We start from the raw sequence: 20,070 nt of genomic DNA on the forward strand, positions 1-20,070 counted from the left end.
ATTTTATTCTTATATTTATTCTCCAGGAAGATTCGGTGCACTCACTTGGATTATACTCTCGTAGAAACATTCGAAACATAGAAATTCCGAGTGCCACGAGCAACGCACGCAGGCATGTTTGCCACAATGAAGTTTCTTCGTATGAATCTCATTCGGGAAAGAAACGTCATTAACTTTGCAGAATATTTCACACTTCGGCAATAATTTCGCGGCAAACCACACTTGACGGATCACTTTATCGAAAACTGACTCTTGCAGATAATTATGAATCAAGATGGATTACAGGATTTTCACCAAAAACAATTTTAAATTATTTTCTAATTTTTTATTCATTCGCCGGACATTCAATTAGTAGGCGGAAAATGACAGTGTTATATCAATACTCGCTGGAAACCTTTCGTGTAGTAATCTTTTACAAACATGGGAAGATAAATGAAATGCTAAACTAAAAATAATAATCGAGTTTCGTACACTGTGCAAAAGCATGAAGCCGGGATCCTAGCCACAGTTCCACTGCTTTGGTTGCACTCTTTACTCGCTAAAAGGCACATGAAGTATCTCGAAAACTTTGACCATCGTTTCCTCAGAAACAGTCGAGTATCTACGGATAAACCGAGATACATTTTCGCTTATTTTGACTCCTCTTCCACCTAACGAATTTTCTGAGATATCAGGTTCTGGCACTTGCTGTGTTTTCCTCGTTAGAGGGACAATAAAATCTGGTGAATCGAAACCTAAACTGTAGATTCAACATCGGCGACGAAGAATCCCAAAATTGTCGTTCTTGTGTCAGGTCGTGAGGAGCATGGGACAAAGCTTGAGACTTCCGGGTCCAGGAGTAAGGTCAGGGTATTTACAAAGTCCTCTGCTGCAGCAGGACTAGACGGTAACATCAGTGCCAGTGAGAACCCATTTTGTAAATTCGAGATCGATTATTTCAGATCAAACCTGCTTTGTTTGTCACAACCAAAATTCTTCGCATCTGAAGTTGCTCTGATGTAATAAAACAGACACTTTCTGCCACTTCATAAAACTTCTTGAAATTATTCGTCCCTTTCTGTGTCTACCTTTATACTTGCATTTAGTATACCAGCCTTCTTCTTGTGGTTCAAGGTCTCACATTTATTTTCTGTTTTAAGAATTATCCCCAGCACTACTAAATGTTTTGGAAATCAGAACGATTTCACAGTGACATAATAGGTTCTGCGAGGGATAGGTTCTGTCATGTGGAGCCTTATATGAAAACACTGCTCATCTTAATTTAGACACTGTGTTAGAAACTCCTTTCGAAGTAGTTCATGTATTTTATTCGAAGCACGCCGACAAATTACCTCGATTGTGACAGTTAATTTGACTTAAAAGACACTATTTTAATTACACTCTAAGCCAAAGTAAAGGACGCAACACGGAGGATTTATCCGAATGGGGCGGGAATCGGTAGATGTGATGTACATGTACAGAGATACCAGAATGGCGGCAGGAAAGTTGTTCCAACATGTATCCATCGACAGCTTAGGATATGCAGGCGTGCTAGGATCTTCATTAATAGGAAAATTGGACACTTGTTTCCCGAGGAAGATAAGATTAATCTTTTAGCTTTTAATGCTGTGTCGCATGTGACTAAGGCTGACTGTGATGATTTGCTCGGAATTTTAAAATTTGTGTGTTTGAAAGTGCCCACTTGATTATTAGTACACAAGAGCGTAAACTTAATATATGTTAAAAAATGACTTAATTGCTCCAGCTGATATCAGTTACTACCTGCCTTCCGCATGGAACACGCCTATCTCACCACTGACTACTAGTGTTAGACACATACGGTTATTGTCAACAAGCATGGGCCTGAAGATGAAGTAACAACAACGAAACTAGTTGCCAATAAAACCAACACTTTCATACAGCTGGAGGATTTACGTCATTTTTTAACATATACTATACCAGCTGACGTCCCAAGTCGTCCGTTTTAATTATGGATATACGAAGATTAAACTTAATATGCTTCGGAAAATTTATTGTCATTAAGCATATCGCCGGGATAAGAGACCCAAGGTCCATATTCCGTTTGCGGAGCGTCTTGTCAACCTAACGGAGATTCTTTTCAGTGTATAACAGATAAACGTGCTCAACAAAGGCCTTAAGTATAGCATCCAACTAAGGCTACTGCCTCTTCCTCGGTGACAGACGTTATATTCGCCCTTGATGCTTCATCTTGTAACAAATATGAAAAACTGAGAATCGCTTGTAAAGCCAGTGAACTTATTGAGAGGCCACACTTGCTGAGTATGATAATAAAGGCCACATGATTTTGGCATCTCTTAATAAAATCCTTCACTCAGATAATGCCATTATAGTCCTTGCTAACAAAGAGAATATTGCTTTTGTTGTTTATGAAAGTAACTACAATGGTAAAATCCAGAAGAAACCTAATCACGAAATAGGTTATGATCTTGCCAAGATCTACGCTAAAGAGCTTAAGGCTTACTTCGATGTATGCACATATATCGCCCCCTGAGCTCTTACCTAACTTTAAAGTTATGAGTCCTAAGGCCCCCCAACATGTGTGCACAAATATACACTCACAAGATGAATTTCCCTATATGTCCTGTTATTAATGGGACTGGGAACACAGGCGAATCAGTCTCTAAATATTTGCTTCAACTAATTCGCAATGAGATCACATTTCGCGAAAAGTTTGGCATTTCTAATAGAAACGAACATGTACAACTCTTACATGAAAAATATTTCCCTCCTTGGTGCACTTTACGAGTTTCAATAATAATATTTATAAGCAGTCGGATGGCTTGGTCGTCGGTAATTGTCTTGCAGTGTTTCTTGCTAACATATTCGTGAATTACTGGGAGTCTGAATGCTTCATCTGGGCCTTTAAGGGTTTAAAAAAATCCGCTTTTACAGGCGATATGTAGACGACACAATAATTGTTTTTGACAGTGAAGGTTCGGGTATTAAGCTTCTGGTAGAAGAGTTTAGCAACCTTCATAGCGAAATGACCTTTACACATGAGGTCGTGAATAGTAATGGTATGTTCAACGCATTTGATTTGCTGCTCTGTCCCACTAATAATGTTATCAAATTCGACATTTATAGTAATCCTTCTGCAAATGACTCAGTCGTAGACGCTACGTCGTGTCATCCCTGTAAGTACAAGATGAACTACTTTAGATCTATGTTTCATCACGTCACTGAAATTCCACTTATCACAGAATCTATTACAAACGAACTCGAAAATAATAAATATGTCGCTTTTTGTAATGGCTTCAGCCCAGCCCCTCCATCACTGACAAATTATACATGCAGAAAGCATGATGCTACGGACGAAAAACCACTTTCAGCCCTGCACCTCAAAACTATAGGTTTGCTAAGCTCCCATTTTTCGGTAATGTGTCCTGTGCCACAGCTTAACTCCCTCGTGGTCAAAATATGAGAACAGAGTATATCACATCTAATAAAATTCAAATCAATACATTCACAACGAGCGTCCCAAGAAAGGTAAATACCCTAAATCCTGCGGCCACCATCCACCTTCCCTACGGGAACTTTAAGTTTTACACTATGCTCCGAAGAGAAAGAGACTCAATCTGCTTGAAGAGATCGAAACTGCCAAACATCCACATGTTAAGAAGTATTTTTACTCAGTGATCAGTTATCTGTCAAAAATCAGGTTTTATGATTATATGTTTCCATTTTTAAACATTATATTAATGTTTAGCTTTTTATTACGAGGGCCTCGGTCGCTTATCATGTGTATACTATTGTAAGTTCTCTTTTTACCATTGTTACCTTTTAGCCTTGTACCGATAATCGGCCCTGCTTACTACGAAAAATCTCGTCCTTGTTTTCTGTTAACTTATTGGCTCTGTCTAGGGACGATTTTGGTTATTATCTTGCCAACACTAGCGTTACGTGATATTTGTTCACTTATCGCATTTGGTTGGGCTAAATAAAAAATCACTGTTTTAAACATATTACTTTATTCCAATTACATGGTCACATCCATATTCCACCGCTGCCCCAACAGTAAAGACCACAGGCACCATCTCTCTCGGCCTCTCACCACTTGCTTCCGCCATATTCCGACACACAAAGGGCTCCATCCAAAATAACAAAGATTTCTACAACTTCCCCACATTCTAGCATTCTAAAACTATTTTCTTTGCCTATATGTCGCTGTTCTTGAGCAAATATGACTATGGTATTTTAATTCTACGGAAAATTCTTGTAAGACATATGGCGCATGGATACACTATGTAAGCGTACTGATTTCCGACGAAAATAACCAACATGTGAAAATAGTATCTTTGCATTATTTCAAAGAGCCTCTCTGATGTCGTCTACCACTGACCATCGATGTTACTGTAATGTTATAGCCTTATATTTGTAGTGTAATCTTTGTTTATTCCTCTACGTATTTTACTTCATGATTCTTTTACACCGCAGTTCAGCATCAGGTTTCCTATGTTTCCGTACATAGTTTTCTATCTGATACGTTCTGCATTCTGTATATTCCCACACGTCTTCTTTTGGTTGTTTTATTATTTTTATTTTCATTACTATTTCTCAATTTGTCGATTAATACTTAAATTTTACATCGTTATCACACCCCATACCCGACAGCAGCGCCACATGTCGCCTTTCATTACTACTAGCCCAGTACATTGCTTGAGCGCCTATCGTTCGTAAGTATGCACGACCTCCAACGCCGTTCTAGTGCGCGGCTGTGTTGACAGATTGCGCGAGTGGTCTTGTTCTGCACTGCTATATGTGTCGTCATCTCAATGAAGTAATATACATTTTTCGGTTTCTCCTTCGTTCTCTATTCATCTCTGATCCAGGTCCTTTTATTAAGTAATTTTAATACTTTTTTAATATTAATTGCTTTTTAGTATGTTTGATTCGCTGTCATACCTTCTTTCACAGATGCTTTTTGGCAGAAATTTTTTTCTTTTTTTTTTACTGAGTTATATTACGTTTTTCTACGTAAATTTATTCGGTCGATGTTTGAAGCTTATTTTGCTTTGTAGTAGTCCTGATAGAACCGCGTCTCATTGATTGTAATGTTATCCTCCCCTTATATTTCCAGATCTACGTCTACATCTATCCACATGGATAATCTGCAAATCACATTTAAGTGCCTGCCAGAGGGTTCATCGAACCACCTTCACAATCTCGTATAGCACGCGGAAAGAACGAACACCTATATCTTTCCGTACGTGCTCTGATTTCCCTTATTTTTTCGTGGTGATCGTTTCTCCCTATATAGGTCGGTGTCAACAAAATATTTTCGCATTCTGAGGAGAAAGTTGGTGACTGGAATTTCGTGAGAAGATTCCGTCGCAACGAAAAACGCCTTTCTTTTAATGATGTCCAGCCCAAATCCTGTATCATTTCAGTGACACTCTCTCACATATTTCGCGATAATACAAAACGTGCTGCCCTTCTTTGGACTTTTTCGATGTACGCCGTCAGTCCTATCTGGTTCTGCAAACAACCGAAGACGGCTGCTGAGATTGTTTCCCAAATTGTTTATATAGATAATGAACAGCAAAGTGCCTATAACACTACCTTGGGGAACGCCAGAAATCACTTCTGTTTTACTCCATGACTTTCCGTCAATTACTACGAACAGTGACCTCTCTGACAGGAAGTCACAAATCCAGTCACATAACTGAGACAATATTCCGTAAGCACGCAATTTTACTACGAGCCGCTTGTGTGGTATAGTGTCAAAAGCCTTCCGAGAATCCAGAAATACGGAATCGATCTGAAATTCCTTGTCAATAGCACTCAACACTTCATGTGAATAAAGAGCTAGTTGTGTTTCACATGATCGATGTTTTCTAAACCCATGTTGACTGTGTGTCAATAGACCGTTTTCATCGAGGTAATTCATAATGTTCGAACAATAACCTGATGACGCCTTATCCGGACGAAACGCGTTGTTCTTGGGTTAATAAAGAGCATCATGCAACATACAACTGTTTTTTAAATAGTAGCAATAATAAGCTTGCTGTGGCACCACGTAAAGATGGAATGGAATAATTTTTAAATGTTTAAAATGTCAGAAAAATTGGATTGTTTGTTCTAGAGAAAGAGCTTCACAAACTGAGCAAGTCAATAACGTGTCGGTCCGCATCTGGTTCTTATACATGCAGTTACACGGCTAGACATTGATTGATAGCGTTGCTGGATGTCCTCCTGGGGGATATCGTGGTATGCTCTGTCCAATCGGCGCGTTAGATCGTCTAAATCCCGAGATGGTTTGAGGGCCCTACTCCAAATGTTCACAACTGGTGAGAGATCCGGCGACCTTGCTGGCCAAGGTAGGGTTTGGTAAGCACGAAGCGAAGCAGTAAAACTCTCGCCGTGTGCAGGTGGGCATTACTTTCCTGAAATGTACGCAAGAATGGTTTGACATAAAGGGCAACAAAACGAGACGCAGAATATCATCGACGTAACTCTGTGCTGTAAGGGCACCGCTGATGACAAGAGGTCACCGCTGGTGGCCGCGACGTATGGTGGCCGTCCGTCAGGTTGGTATCACTGCTGTCCGGTACGTGCCCAGACTCATATTCGCACTTCATTGGGCTCAGTTCTGAGCGGGACTCATCACTGAAGACAGTTTCACTCCAGTCAATAAGATTCCAAGCCGTAGACGTGTCTGAAGACGCCCTGGACAGCGGTGGGATACCAGCGTCACTGTCGCCCACCATACGGCCCGACAGCAGGAAGCGATGGCCTGTGGTGGCATTTCTTTCCGTAACACCACTTTTGATAATCCTGGGTCCACATGTCAGCAAGATAACGCCAGCCTGCAGACGGCCAGAGTTTCTATCGCTTGTCTTCATGTTGGCCAGCAAGGTCACCGGGTCTCTCCCCAGTTGAGAATGTTAGGAATATTATAGGCAGGGCCCTCCAACCAGCTTGGGATTTTGACAATCCATCCTTTACTTCGTAGCTGCAGATAGTGCGAAATATGTTTGTTGAGAGGTCAGAAAAACGTGTGGTTCCTGAAGAGAGGCAGCAGTCTTTTCAGTAGTTGCAGGGGCAACAGTGTGGATGATTGACTGATCTGGTCTTGCAACACTAACCAAAATGGCCTTGCTGTTCTGGTACTGCGAACGGCTGAAAGCAAGGGGAAACTACAGCCGTAATTTTTCCCGAGGGCATGCAGCTTTAAACATCGAGAATAGATTTAAATGGCAGGAACTCGTTTCTGAAACTATTTGTATGGAGTGTAGCCACGTATGGAAGTGAAACATGGACGATAAATAGTTTAGACAAGAAGAGAATAGAAGCTTTCGAAATGTGGTGCTACAGAAGAATGCTGAAGATTAGGTGGGTAGATCACATAACTAATGAGGAGGTATTGAATAGAATTGGGGAGAAGAGGAGCTTGTGGCACAACTTGACTAGAAGAAGGGATCGGTTGGTAGGACATGTTCTGAGACATCGAGGGATCACCAATTTGGTATTGGAGGGCAGCGTGGAGGGTAAAAATCGTAGAGGGAGACCAAGAGAAGAATACACTAAGCAGGTTCAGAAGTATGTAGGCTGCAATAGGTACTGGGAGATGAAGAAGCTTGCACAGGATAGAGTAGCATGGAGAGCTGCATCAAACCAGTCTCAGGACTGAAGACCACAACAACAACAACATGTTTTGTAGGCGCGAAAAAGCATACACCCAGAGACTGAATCCGTCCAGTGGTTCCAGGTGGTATGAATTGCAGTGAGATATACCGGATGATCAAAAAGTCAGTATAAATTTGAAAACTGAATGAATCACGGAATAATGTAGATAGAGAGATACAAATTGACACGCGTGCTTGGAATGACATGGGGTTTTATTAGAACCGAAAAAAAAGTTCAAAAAATGTCCAACAGATGGCGCTTCATCTGATCAGAAAAGCAATAATTAGTATAATAAAGTAAGATAAAGCAAAGATGATGTTCTTTACAGGAAATGCTCAATATGTCCACCATTATTCCTCAACAATAGCTCTAGTCGAGGAATAATGTTGTGAACAGCACTGCGCAACGGTGAGGCATTGGCGTCGATGTTGTCTTTCAGCATCCCTAAGATGTCGGTCGTTCACGATACACTTGTGAATTCAGGTAGCCCCAAAGCCAATAATCGCACGGACTGAGGTCTGGGGACCTGGGAGGCCAAGCATGACGAAAGTGGCGGCTGAGCACACGATCATCACCAAACGACGCGCGCAAGAGATCTTTCACGCGTCTAGCAACATGGCCTGGAGCGCCATTCTACATAAACATCGTACGTTCCAGCAGGTGTTTATCAGCCAGGCTGATTACAGCTCCTTTTATACACGATTGCCATGCGCAGTCACTGACGTTTTGCTGTCCAGCGCCATCTGTCGGACATTTTGTGAACTTTGTTTTTTGTTTGGTTCTAATAAAACTCCATGTCATTCCAAGCATGTGTGTCAATTTTTACCTCTCTATCTACATTATTCTGTGGTTTATTAAGTTTTCAAATTTATACTGACTTTTTGATCATCCGGTACTTTTCTAAAGAGCATGTTTTTTATACGCAGGTCAGAAATTAAGAGAAAGCAAGTTATTTTGACTAAGTACGGCCAAAAGCAGTAATCATACCACAGTTGTAGTTCTCTTACGCCCAGTTTCCCACTCTTGTTTGCTGTCCTTGGAAGATCACGCACACGATGAAGAATCTTAGGAGGCAGAGCACCTCCAACTTCTCGCAGCACAGTAAATAAATTTTCAGCTAATTTATCGTCCACATTAACAGTCGGAGTAATTGTATACAAATGCGTTAAGGCACTGATGTCAGATGATCTTGATACAACTCTCTGATGCTTCTAATTTCCGTGGTTCCTTTCATATGCATTTACTCTTCAAACACGAGAGGTCTGAGCTGAAAACAAACTCCTTACTTAACAATGGGACACGTTTGTGTACCTCGTCTACAAATTTTCGAGCCGATTGCGCAGTTTGCTGTGCATCGTCAAGTTGAAATTTCATCTTACGTCTTCCAGTTCTGTCGCACTGTTTGAAGTTATCACTGCTTCCCTTGAAATCACTGTAATATGCGTCGCACGCAGTTTGACGTGCATAATGTAGTATGTCACTATCACGCACATCCTGTCAAATGTATCTTGCATCCTTGAAACGCGCAAATTCAGGTTTTCTTATGAAAAATTAAATGCGTGTGAAATCTTATGGGACTTAACTGCTAAGGTCATCAATCCCTACGCTTACACACTACTTAACCTCAATTATCCTAAGGACAAACACACACACCTATGCCCGAGGGAGGACTCGACCCTCCGCCGGGATCAGACGCACAGTCCATGACTGCAGTGCCTTTGACCGCTCGGCTAATCCCGCGCGGCTTAGGTTTTCTTACAAGTGCGTCTTGTTCTCCCTTGAATATCCGCAGTTTTTCTTATGGGCTACGCGGTTATATTGGTGTGGACTTATTCGACGTTGTTCATAATTGTTTTTTTTTTTACTATGATGCGGATGATTTTCTATGTACGCAATTATGTTTAGTACCCGTAGACAACGATTGTCCTTTATTACGTTTCACTGGAGACGGCATTTGTGGCTCCCTGTCCGACATAAATGATGAACTACGCTGCTCGATACCTGTCTCAATACCACTTTCGCTTGTTAAGCACGTATCGTCATCGCTGTCCGCAAAATCTGGCGCGTACGACGCCACACATTCCATTGACTCATCTTGTAGAGACTCTAATATTTCATATGCGTCTTCTTTCCCATTGTGCGAAATTCGTTGGGTTCGTTTCTGACTAAATGTCAACTTCAGCAACTGTTCTTCTTGATGTTATGCAATGTTTGCTTTGTTTACGCTGCCATTGCTTTACTTTGTGTCAACACTACTGGCACTGTAGCACTGTTTTGAGTTGCTCGTCGACTAAGTAGTTCAGCTACGTTCCATAGCCTCATGCTGTGTTTACAGTCCCGCCCTCTGTTACCATTAGCAGCCAGTGTTTTGGTTGCATGGTAGACAATATCTGGGGCATCGAATGCCGTAAATATCATTATCATTTTCCGACCTCGCACTGAAGGAGTTCCTTGTTAGAGTGTATTATTTGCTAGCTAAAACATCGGTGAAAATATAACAATAACTTTTGTATTAATTTTTGTAGACAAAATCCAATTTTATTTTCGTAATCCTCTGATCAAACGGTATCGTCTGATATACATCACGATAGCATTATTGTTTGATTTATATTTTGACATTTTTCTAGTGTTCTTATTTTTTGTAAGTTTTTAGATCTTTCCACTCCATTTCACCCTGTTTCCGTCAGTATGTTATAAACACGATTTGCATGACATCAGAACAGGCAATATGTGAGGGGCTGCCCATGTTATTCGAATGCTCTGAGTTATCTGTGTAAGAGGCCATCAAGATATCACAAATTTACATGATATTTAATTTGATTCACAAGACATGTCATAAACATGACATAGCGCTGGTCTGACGCCGTTAGAATATCTCAAGCTAGTAGAATAAAAACAGATCCTCTGAAGGTGGACTCTTGGGCATTCGGGCAGTTGTTGCGTGCGGTAGCTGGGGTGAGAGTCTTGGTACACTATCGATATTAAAGTGAACGATTGTTTGAAGACGCTGCTACACTGTTTTTGCCAACATGAAAGTTGGTAACAAGGCACAAATGAACAAGGAGGAATAACGATAGTACGACAGAATAGAAACAGAAGCACTTCAGTGCGAACCGCCAAATCATTTCAGACAACTGACATGAAGTTCACTTCAACCAATTTCCCTGACCAAATACTACTTCACAATGACGAAAACCAATTTAACAAAGCCAAATTCAATAAAGAATTGAGGAATCGATAACGGGATTACTGCATGCAATCTACACTGGTGACCGCACTGAATATCTTCTTGAAAACATTGAAGATTATACGGTAGCAAATGCGTTTTTTGCCGTGAGTGTGAGGGGTTCAACGTCGTGAATAAGGGAGTTCCCAAGGAAACATCCATTATGGAAGTATGAGAAGAAATATGTCAAAGCAAATACAAAGTAAAAGATCTCCATCAACTTAAACGGTAAAGCTATAAACCCTCAACTAATGCCTTTACCTTTTTTACTGTAACTTTGGCATATGAAAGGGACACCAACTGCTGACAATTAAAACTGTATCACCAGAAAGGATACAAACAACAAAATTTTACGTAATGCGCAGTATAGTAGGAAGAATACGTAATTAAATCTGTGGGAGATTTCTGGTATACAGGCTGCGAAATTTAGTGCATTCAGCTACAACTTTTGACAGCAACAACAATTGTAACTCGGCTGGGCACCAAATCGAACTAAACTTGGATGACAGATACGGGTACATCATTTCATGCTACTTGAACTCCATATCAGAGTTCATCAACCACGGTGACTGGTGAGTCGTGGCCTGACATTCTCTTGGCAGTCCTGACCAGATGTTTTCACTTGGTGAGAGTTCTGGGGAACATGCTGGCCGGGGCAACAATCCGACGCCCTCTGGAATGAGTAAGTCGGGACAGCATAGGTAACATGCTGTCTTGTGTTAGATTTGCTGACTGCTGAGCTCACGGAACTCTTGAAGACATTACACAGCGACCGAGCTTCACCTGTAAGAAATGTGACAATTGTTGTCAAAATTACTAGCTGTGCAAAAAAGTTGTGATCACGTTGTGTACAGAATGGCAGCCTATAGCATCACACCGGAAGCTGGACCTATATGCTTATGACGAATGCAATCTTGCAATGTTCGGTCTCCTCGGAGCATCCATATACGGATAAGTCCATCGTGATGCTGTAAGCAGAATGTGGATTCATCTCAGAAGATCATGTGGTGCCACTCTGTGTCTAGTGTTATTCATGAGCACACACCTGCCTGCAGTCCTTATTCTGCTGTCATGTAAGGGAAAACTGTAACAGTGGTCGCCATGCCTGCAGTTCGTGATGCTCCATATGTCTTCGCATTGTCTGTGTGGATACTTGTCTCGCTGCAGAAAAGCCCATTTTCTGACTGAAGTGTCTGACGTAGCTACACGATCCTGCATGTCTAAGTGAGCAATACGTCTCATCTCTCAGGCGCAAGTTGTGTGGAACTGTTCGCAACCTGCATGAGCATGGTCCTTATGAACCCATCGGTTTCATATTTTCACGAGAGCAGCAACTTAGCAGAATTATAAATATCATTCTTGATAGGCCATGATCAGTTCTAGTTGCTGTTCGCGTTCTTACTTCAGGCACAACACAACGTTCCCAAAAAAAAGCAACATTCACATTCAATTTCTGAACAAGATCTACAATTTGTAAACTTTTCGTATGAACGGAATGAATATGGCACTGATCGTACGTTCTTTGTACAGTTGCGCTGAAGTGCTAACCATTTGCGTATTCAAGTATGCAGTACACGTTTGTAATACATTCGTGCGATATCGTTAACTAAGACAGAAACACCAAGAATTCATAATGTATACACACTCTTAGAGAGTTTCGACCAATTCTGCATGATTAACCCAATAGTATATTACTATTAACACTACTGATTTTACTTTGAAATATATACTACTTTATATACAAATTACTCCTTCAGAAAGCATCAGATAGAAAGAAGGCAATAATAGCCAGATTTCTTATATTTGGAGAGAAATATTTTAGATCTGATTTCCGATACTATCATTATAAGAGAATTCACTTAGTTCCTCAAAATTGCGACTATCGTTAAAATCCACTAGAAATTTAGACGGTTCCTTCTTCAGGTAGATTCAGTGATCCAATAGCGACCGTACTTGCATCGATTAGCATCTATGTAGGATGAGGATCCTCGGCAAAATAGAAACAATATCTGCAGTTTGTGTCCCAGCAGGGAGAACTTCATTGCACATCGCAAACTTACTGACAATCTGTCACTGCGATGTCATAAAATTATGCAAAGCTCTCTCGAACAGTAACAGCAACAAAAATAACAGTATTTATAAAGCAAGTAATCGACAAAAATTCTACCTCATCAGTAAATTACACGCCTATCTGTTTCATACAACACTAAAAAAATGTTTATCTCAAACACAGTAGTTTTCACCTTACATGTATTTACAAACAGAGTCAAAAATTACGTAAAGGATGTAACTTATTGTATTTGCATATCCACATTATTTATAAAAATCCACTAGAAATTTAGACGGTTCCTTCTTCAGGTAGATTCAGTGATCCAATAGCGACCGTACTTGCATCGATTAGCATCTATGTAGGATGAGGATCCTCGGCTAAACAGAAACAATATCTGCAGTTTGTGTCCCAGCAGGGAGAACTTCATTGCACATCGCAAACTTACTGACAATCTGTCACTGCGATGTCATAAAATTATGCAAAGCTCTCTCGAACAGTAACAGCAACAAAAATAACAGTATTTATAAAGCAAGTAATCGACAAAAATTCTACCTCATCAGTAAATTACACGCCTATCTGTTTCATACAACACTAAAAAAATGTTTATCTCAAACACAGTAGTTTTCACCTTACATGTATTTACAAACAGAGTCAAAAATTACGTAAAGGATGTAACTTATTGTATTTGCATATCCACATTATTTATAAAAATCCACTAGAAATTTAGACGGTTCCTTCTTCAGGTAGATTCAGTGATCCAATAGCGACCGTACTTGCATCGATTAGCATCTATGCAGGATGAGGATCCTCGGCAAAACAGAAACAATATCTGCAGTTTGTGCCCCAGCAGGGAGAACTTCATTGCACATCGCAAACTTACTGACAATCTGTCACCGCGATGTCATAAAATTATGCAAAGCTCTCTCGAACAGTAACAGCAACAAAAATAACAGTATTTCTAAAGCAAGTAATCGACAAAAATTCTACCTCATCAGTAAATTACACGCCTATCTGTTTCATACAACACTAAAAAAAATGTTTATCTCAAACACAGTAGTTTTCACCTTACATGTATTTACAAACAGAGTCAAAAATTACGTAAAGGATGTAACTTATTGTATTTGCATATCCACATTATTTATAAAAATCCACTAGAAATTTAGACGGTTCCTTCTTCAGGTAGATTCAGTGATCCAATAGCGACCGTACTTGCATCGATTAGCATCTATGTAGGATGAGGATCCTCGGCAAAACAGAAACAATATCTGCAGTTTGTGTCCCAGCAGGGAGAACTTCATTGCACATCGCAAACTTACTGACAATCTGTCACTGCGATGTCATAAAATTATGCAAAGCTCTCTCGAACAGTAACAGCAACAAAAATAACAGTATTTATAAAGCAAGTAATCGACAAAAATTCTACCTCATCAGTAAATTACACGCCTATCTGTTTCATACAACACTAAAAAAATGTTTATCTCAAACACAGTAGTTTTCACCTTACATGTATTTACAAACAGAGTCAAAAATTACGTAAAGGATGTAACTTATTGTATTTGCATATCCACATTATTTATAAAAATCCACTAGAAATTTAGACGGTTCCTTCTTCAGGTAGATTCAGTGATCCAATAGCGACCGTACTTGCATCGATTAGCATCTATGCAGGATGAGGATCCTCGGCAAAACAGAAACAATATCTGCAGTTTGTGTCCCAGCAGGGAGAACTTCATTGCACATCGCAAACTTACTGACAATCTGTCACTGCGAGGTCATAAAATTATGCAAAGCTCTCTCGAACAGTAACAGCAACAAAAATAACAGTATTTCTAAAGCAAGTGATCGACAAAAATTCTACCTCATCAGTAAATTACACGCCTATCTGTTTCATACAACACTAAAAAAATGTTTATCTCAAACACAGTATTTTTCACCTTACATGTATTTACAAACAGAGTCAAAAATTACGTAAAGGATGTAACTTATTGTATTTGCACATCCACATTATTTATAAAAATCCACTAGAAATTTAGACGGTTCCTTCTTCAGGTAGATTCAGTGATCCAATAGCGACCGTACTTGCATCGATTAGCATCTACGTAGGATGAGGATCCTCGGCAAAACAGAAACAATATCTGCAGTTTGTGTCAAAGCAGGGAGAACTTCATTGCACATCGCAAACTTACTGACAATCTGTCACTGCGAGGTCATAAAATTATGCAAAGCTCTCTCGAACAGTAACAGCAACAAAAATAACAGTATTTCTAAAGCAAGTGATCGACAAAAATTCTACCTCATCAGTAAATTACACGCCTATCTGTTTCAAACAACACTAAAAAAATGTTTATCTCAAACACAGTAGTTTTCACCTTACATGTATTTACAAACAGAGTCAAAAATTACGTAAAGGATGTTACTTATTGTATTTGCATATCCACATTATTTATAAAAAATACATAAGCATCTAAAATTCTGTCACGTTAGTATTCTGCATAATCAGCAACAGCAAAAAAATACATTCTGTAGTAACTTACAGTACTTTTAACGTCAAAAATATGTAAGCACCTAAAATACTACCGGAGCAGTAAACTTCTCTTTGTCATTTGCTACTTCAGTAAATCACATCTCTCTATGCGTTATTCCCCACTAAAAAAATATTTATGTCAAAATACTCTATTGCTTCACCGGTAAATTTCATCACTTTGGCTCTCTCTCTCTCTCTGTTTTATACATCACTAAAAAAATGATGTCCAATTTCATCTCTCTCTCTCTCTCTCTCTCTCTCTCTCTCTTTGTGTAGTTGTTACTTGAATGAAGCATAAAATCAAACAATAATCTCAAGATATAAATTTAATTAAAAAAGTGTTTTGTATTTTCACAGAATAAATCGCTTACAAGTCACATTTCATTTTGTTTCTTTTTTTTTACAAATAAACACTATAATCACAGGCAGCTGCAGCTTGCAACTCAGTTTTTTTGTTGTATTATGCTATCACACTGTGGAAGTGTAGGAGAGTTTAATACACATTCTTATTCATCTTCCACACTTTTTGGAATGTTATCCACAGTATACACTAGGTTTCTACAATTTGAAAGTGAAATATCTCCATCAGCTAACCAAGTTTTAACAAACAAAATTTAAAAATTTGTGTAGGTAGCATTTACCATGAGCTGTATATATTATAGTTATTGCCGGCCGGAGTGGCCGAGCAGTTAAAGGCGCTAAAGTCTGGAACCGCACGACCGCTATGGCCGCAGGTTCGAATCCTGCCTCGGGCATGGATGTGTGTGATGTCCTTAGGTTAGTTAGGTTTAAGTAGTTCTAAGTTCTAGGGGACTTATGACCACAGCAGTTGAGGCCCATAGTGCTCAGAGCCATTTGAACCATCTTTTTTTGTATATATTATATTTATTCTTGACTGGTTTCGGTTATTTAAGACTAGAGAAACAGAAAAAAACCATATGTAGTACACATAGACTAACATCTGTTGTGTTAAAATGCATATTTTTCACAGAAGACACTTTTGTATACTAAATGTAACAATGACGAAATGTGGAACGCTATATAACCTTATTTTGACAATATCTCCAAAATCTTACATAAACTGCACATACACTTATGATAGCTAACAGGTGACTGCCATGTTAGGCCTGTGTAACCTCAGACGACCAAAGAGTCTAATATAACAGAACCAAACCATAAGAAAATCTGTAATACAATCGCTGGAAAAGTCAGAGGGAACATTAATTAACAAGACACACTATATGAGTGTGGCGTAAGGCAAACAAAGACTAAACAATGTTAACCTGCAGAACATGTCAATCAAGTAAAATGCACTTATGAAACATGTCTTGTAAGAGCCATATATTTGCATAAACAACTTTTGTAAATAGTAATTACGACAGTTGAGCTTATCGATAATGAAATAATGTCAGGATTACAATGAATGCTAAGCTCAGTTATCGTAATTGCTATTTACCAACGTCGTTTATATAATACTATTATTATACCATTATATGGCTCTTGCAAAACATTATCTTCATACATACATTTTACTTGGTTGACGGGTTCTGCAAGTTAGCATTGTTTAGGTTTTGTTTGCCTTGCGCTACACTCAAAGGGTGTCGTTTATCGATAATAATCACATCGTGACAAACCTAGAATTTGTCTTATAAACTAATGTTCTCCAACGAGTGTATTACGGATCTTCTTATGATTTTACTTTGGAAAATTAGACTCTTTGGTCGTCTGAAGTTACATGGGGCCAGTGAGCTCAACACTAGAATTTAGGTCATCGCATAGGCCTGATAAGGCAGTCGCTTGTTAACTTTCAGGTGTGCATGTGCAACTTACGAAAGTTTTCCAAGATATTGTCAAAATGTGGTTATGTTGTATTCCACATTTCGCCATTGTTACTTTACATTTAATATGCAGAAGTGTTTTCTATGAGAAATATGCATTTTTAGACCAACATAAGTTATAATTTTGAGGGATGTATACGGTTTTGATGTTCAGAGATATAACTCTTACGTTTCGATTTTTTTTGTCTATGTATACTACATATGGTTTTTCCTGTTCGTTCAGTCTTCCAGCTGACGATGGTCGAAATAACGAACAACAATTATGAACAGATGTAATATTTACACCTGATGGCAAACAGAAATGCTTTTCTACGAATTTTAACAGCTGTATCTATCTTAATAAAATCGAAATGGCACTGAATTGCAATTTGTGGGCAAGTACTATACAGTATGAATAATATATCCTTAATGTAACAATCAATCAGTTTCTTATACTGAATGAGAGACAGTTCAGTGTAATAAATACGTTCATATTTATCATACCTTTAAAAAGACACGAAGTGTTTAGAATTTGTAAAGCAATCCTTCTTGAGCAAGTGTCTTACTTTCACATTCACTTCTGAAAAACTGTTTGGATAGCAATCAAAATTAATTACTCTCTACGTAAGAGTGAAACATTCTCGCAAATTAAACACAGAACCACAACAATCATTTCATAGAGAGCGAACATTAAGTTCTCGTATAGTTCAACTGTATGATACCTTCTGAGTAGCAACTGATGCTTTATATCCATATAATATACCACTAACATAAATACACAGTTTTCTACTACGCATTTATGAAAAAAGAAGGATTTTATGGTAGTTGATATGACTTTTTTTCGAAATCAACTGTGTCCATATTGTTCATTCTACTGTGCACGTGGTGGCAGTCAAGCTCACCATAGTCTTTCGGTGTAACTACACGTCTACCCTTACCTAGCTGCTTCAAATTCTGCAACATGGAGGCAGGAGAATCTCTGTTACCTTCTTTTGCAATAAGTAATTCATAAGAAAAATAGAGGTTTTATTAGTAGTGTTATTTAATGCATACCAGACTTATGCTTTGGAGAGTTACGAGTGTGTCGAAAGCATTGAATAAGGATGATGACAATTGTAATGATGACATCTTTGATGATCTAGCACCAACTGCACACTACTCAAAGTGGATGCTTTGCTTTTATTGCCCACCTTCCTGCTGAGTCAACAAGTTCAGACTAGTTTCAGCTACTTATAAATTGTTCCAAGTAATTCAAATTTTTTCCAATGACCAAAATTGATTAGTCAGCAAGTTGTAAAATGTTGGAAAGCAAGTCTTGTCTTGTCGACATCTGCATTCTCAAATATACGTGTGCTTCAAGGAACAGAAAACAAATCTCGAATGCAGATGTGCCGTCAGTATATGCACATTCAAGGAGTCAGTAATGCAGTCTCAAATGCACGTGTCACCTCTTCATCTCTAAGCTGTATAACAAACGAAAATGGATTAAATTAATTGGTTTTATAATAATAACTACAATTTCGCAGTGAAAATTAACTGCCCATATCACTCGAGTGCGTTGTGGTAGGCTGAACTGTAGTTCCTCGGGTGTTAAGACAAGTGCAGCTGTTGATGGCCACTATCCACAGGAGACGGGATTAGTTATGTGCTCACAATGACTCTGCAGACTACACGTTACATTTTCATTCTGTTAATCTCTAACTTTCTATGACGACAAGTTTGTAATAGTGGCACTATTATTCTTTCTATGAGACATGTTTTTTTTTTTCAAGTAAGTATCATTTTCAAATAAAAAAACAGACTTTTTTCAACAACTTTATTTTTACATGAAAATCTGTACTTTAATATACTTTCCTACATAATTCCCACCAATATTAAAGCACTCATCGTATTGTACAGACAGCTTTTGAATACCATCGTCGTAGAAATTTGCTACCTGATTAGGCTACAACTGCTTTAATCGAACTTCTTTACACTTGATAAAACTTACAAAACTATGTCAAAACCGCGAAGTGTCTGTTCTCTCTCACTTTTTCATCAAAGTTCTGAAACAAATCGTCAGCTGCAACTGAAGGTAGCCCACTTCGTTTCTCATCGGGCACATTCAAACGGTCAGCTTTAAAAGTTCTCACTTATTTATGTACCATCCTATCATTCATAATGCGTTCTCCACTTCCCTGGTCTGACGATGAGTTTCAGACGCTTCCACACATTCAACGCTAAGAAAACGAATCACAGCTGGCGGGAGTCTGAATCGGAGGAGTCACTGAAAATACGTACAGACAAATGTAAGACTTCCGAATATTGGTGAGAATTAACTAGAAAAGTAAAGTATAGGCTTTCATGCAATAACAAAATTGCTATTAAAAGTCTTTTTGTTTCATTTTCATTTCAAAACGGTACTTACTATAAAAAACATGCTTCGTATATATTTTGAATTCTTTTGAAATCGAATATGTTCCTTTGCTTAAAATCCAACACTTGCTTTTCAGTATGCTAGTTCCCACACAATGATTATCTGAACCGTTTCCAATTTCTCGAATTTGTAGAAAAACACACATTTTGTGGGTGCCTTTCAAGTGATGGTATGTTTTCATGTGCAACTTCCCAGTCCGTAATTATTAAGTTTTTCACTTTGTTATTTTTGACAGCCATCTTAAATGTAAGCAATAATTGATGCTTCCAAAGCTCCTCTTCATTAGATATTATTTCATTACTACGTGAATTAATGCCCACCGCTTTCAAAGCTAGCAGGAAACTAATTGTTTCATGAATTCATTCGGATTATTCCAGTGGATGATGTCAA

The sequence above is a fragment of the Schistocerca americana genome, chromosome 2, assembly GCF_021461395.2.
Source record: "Schistocerca americana isolate TAMUIC-IGC-003095 chromosome 2, iqSchAmer2.1, whole genome shotgun sequence".
NCBI lineage: Eukaryota > Metazoa > Arthropoda > Insecta > Orthoptera > Acrididae > Schistocerca > Schistocerca americana.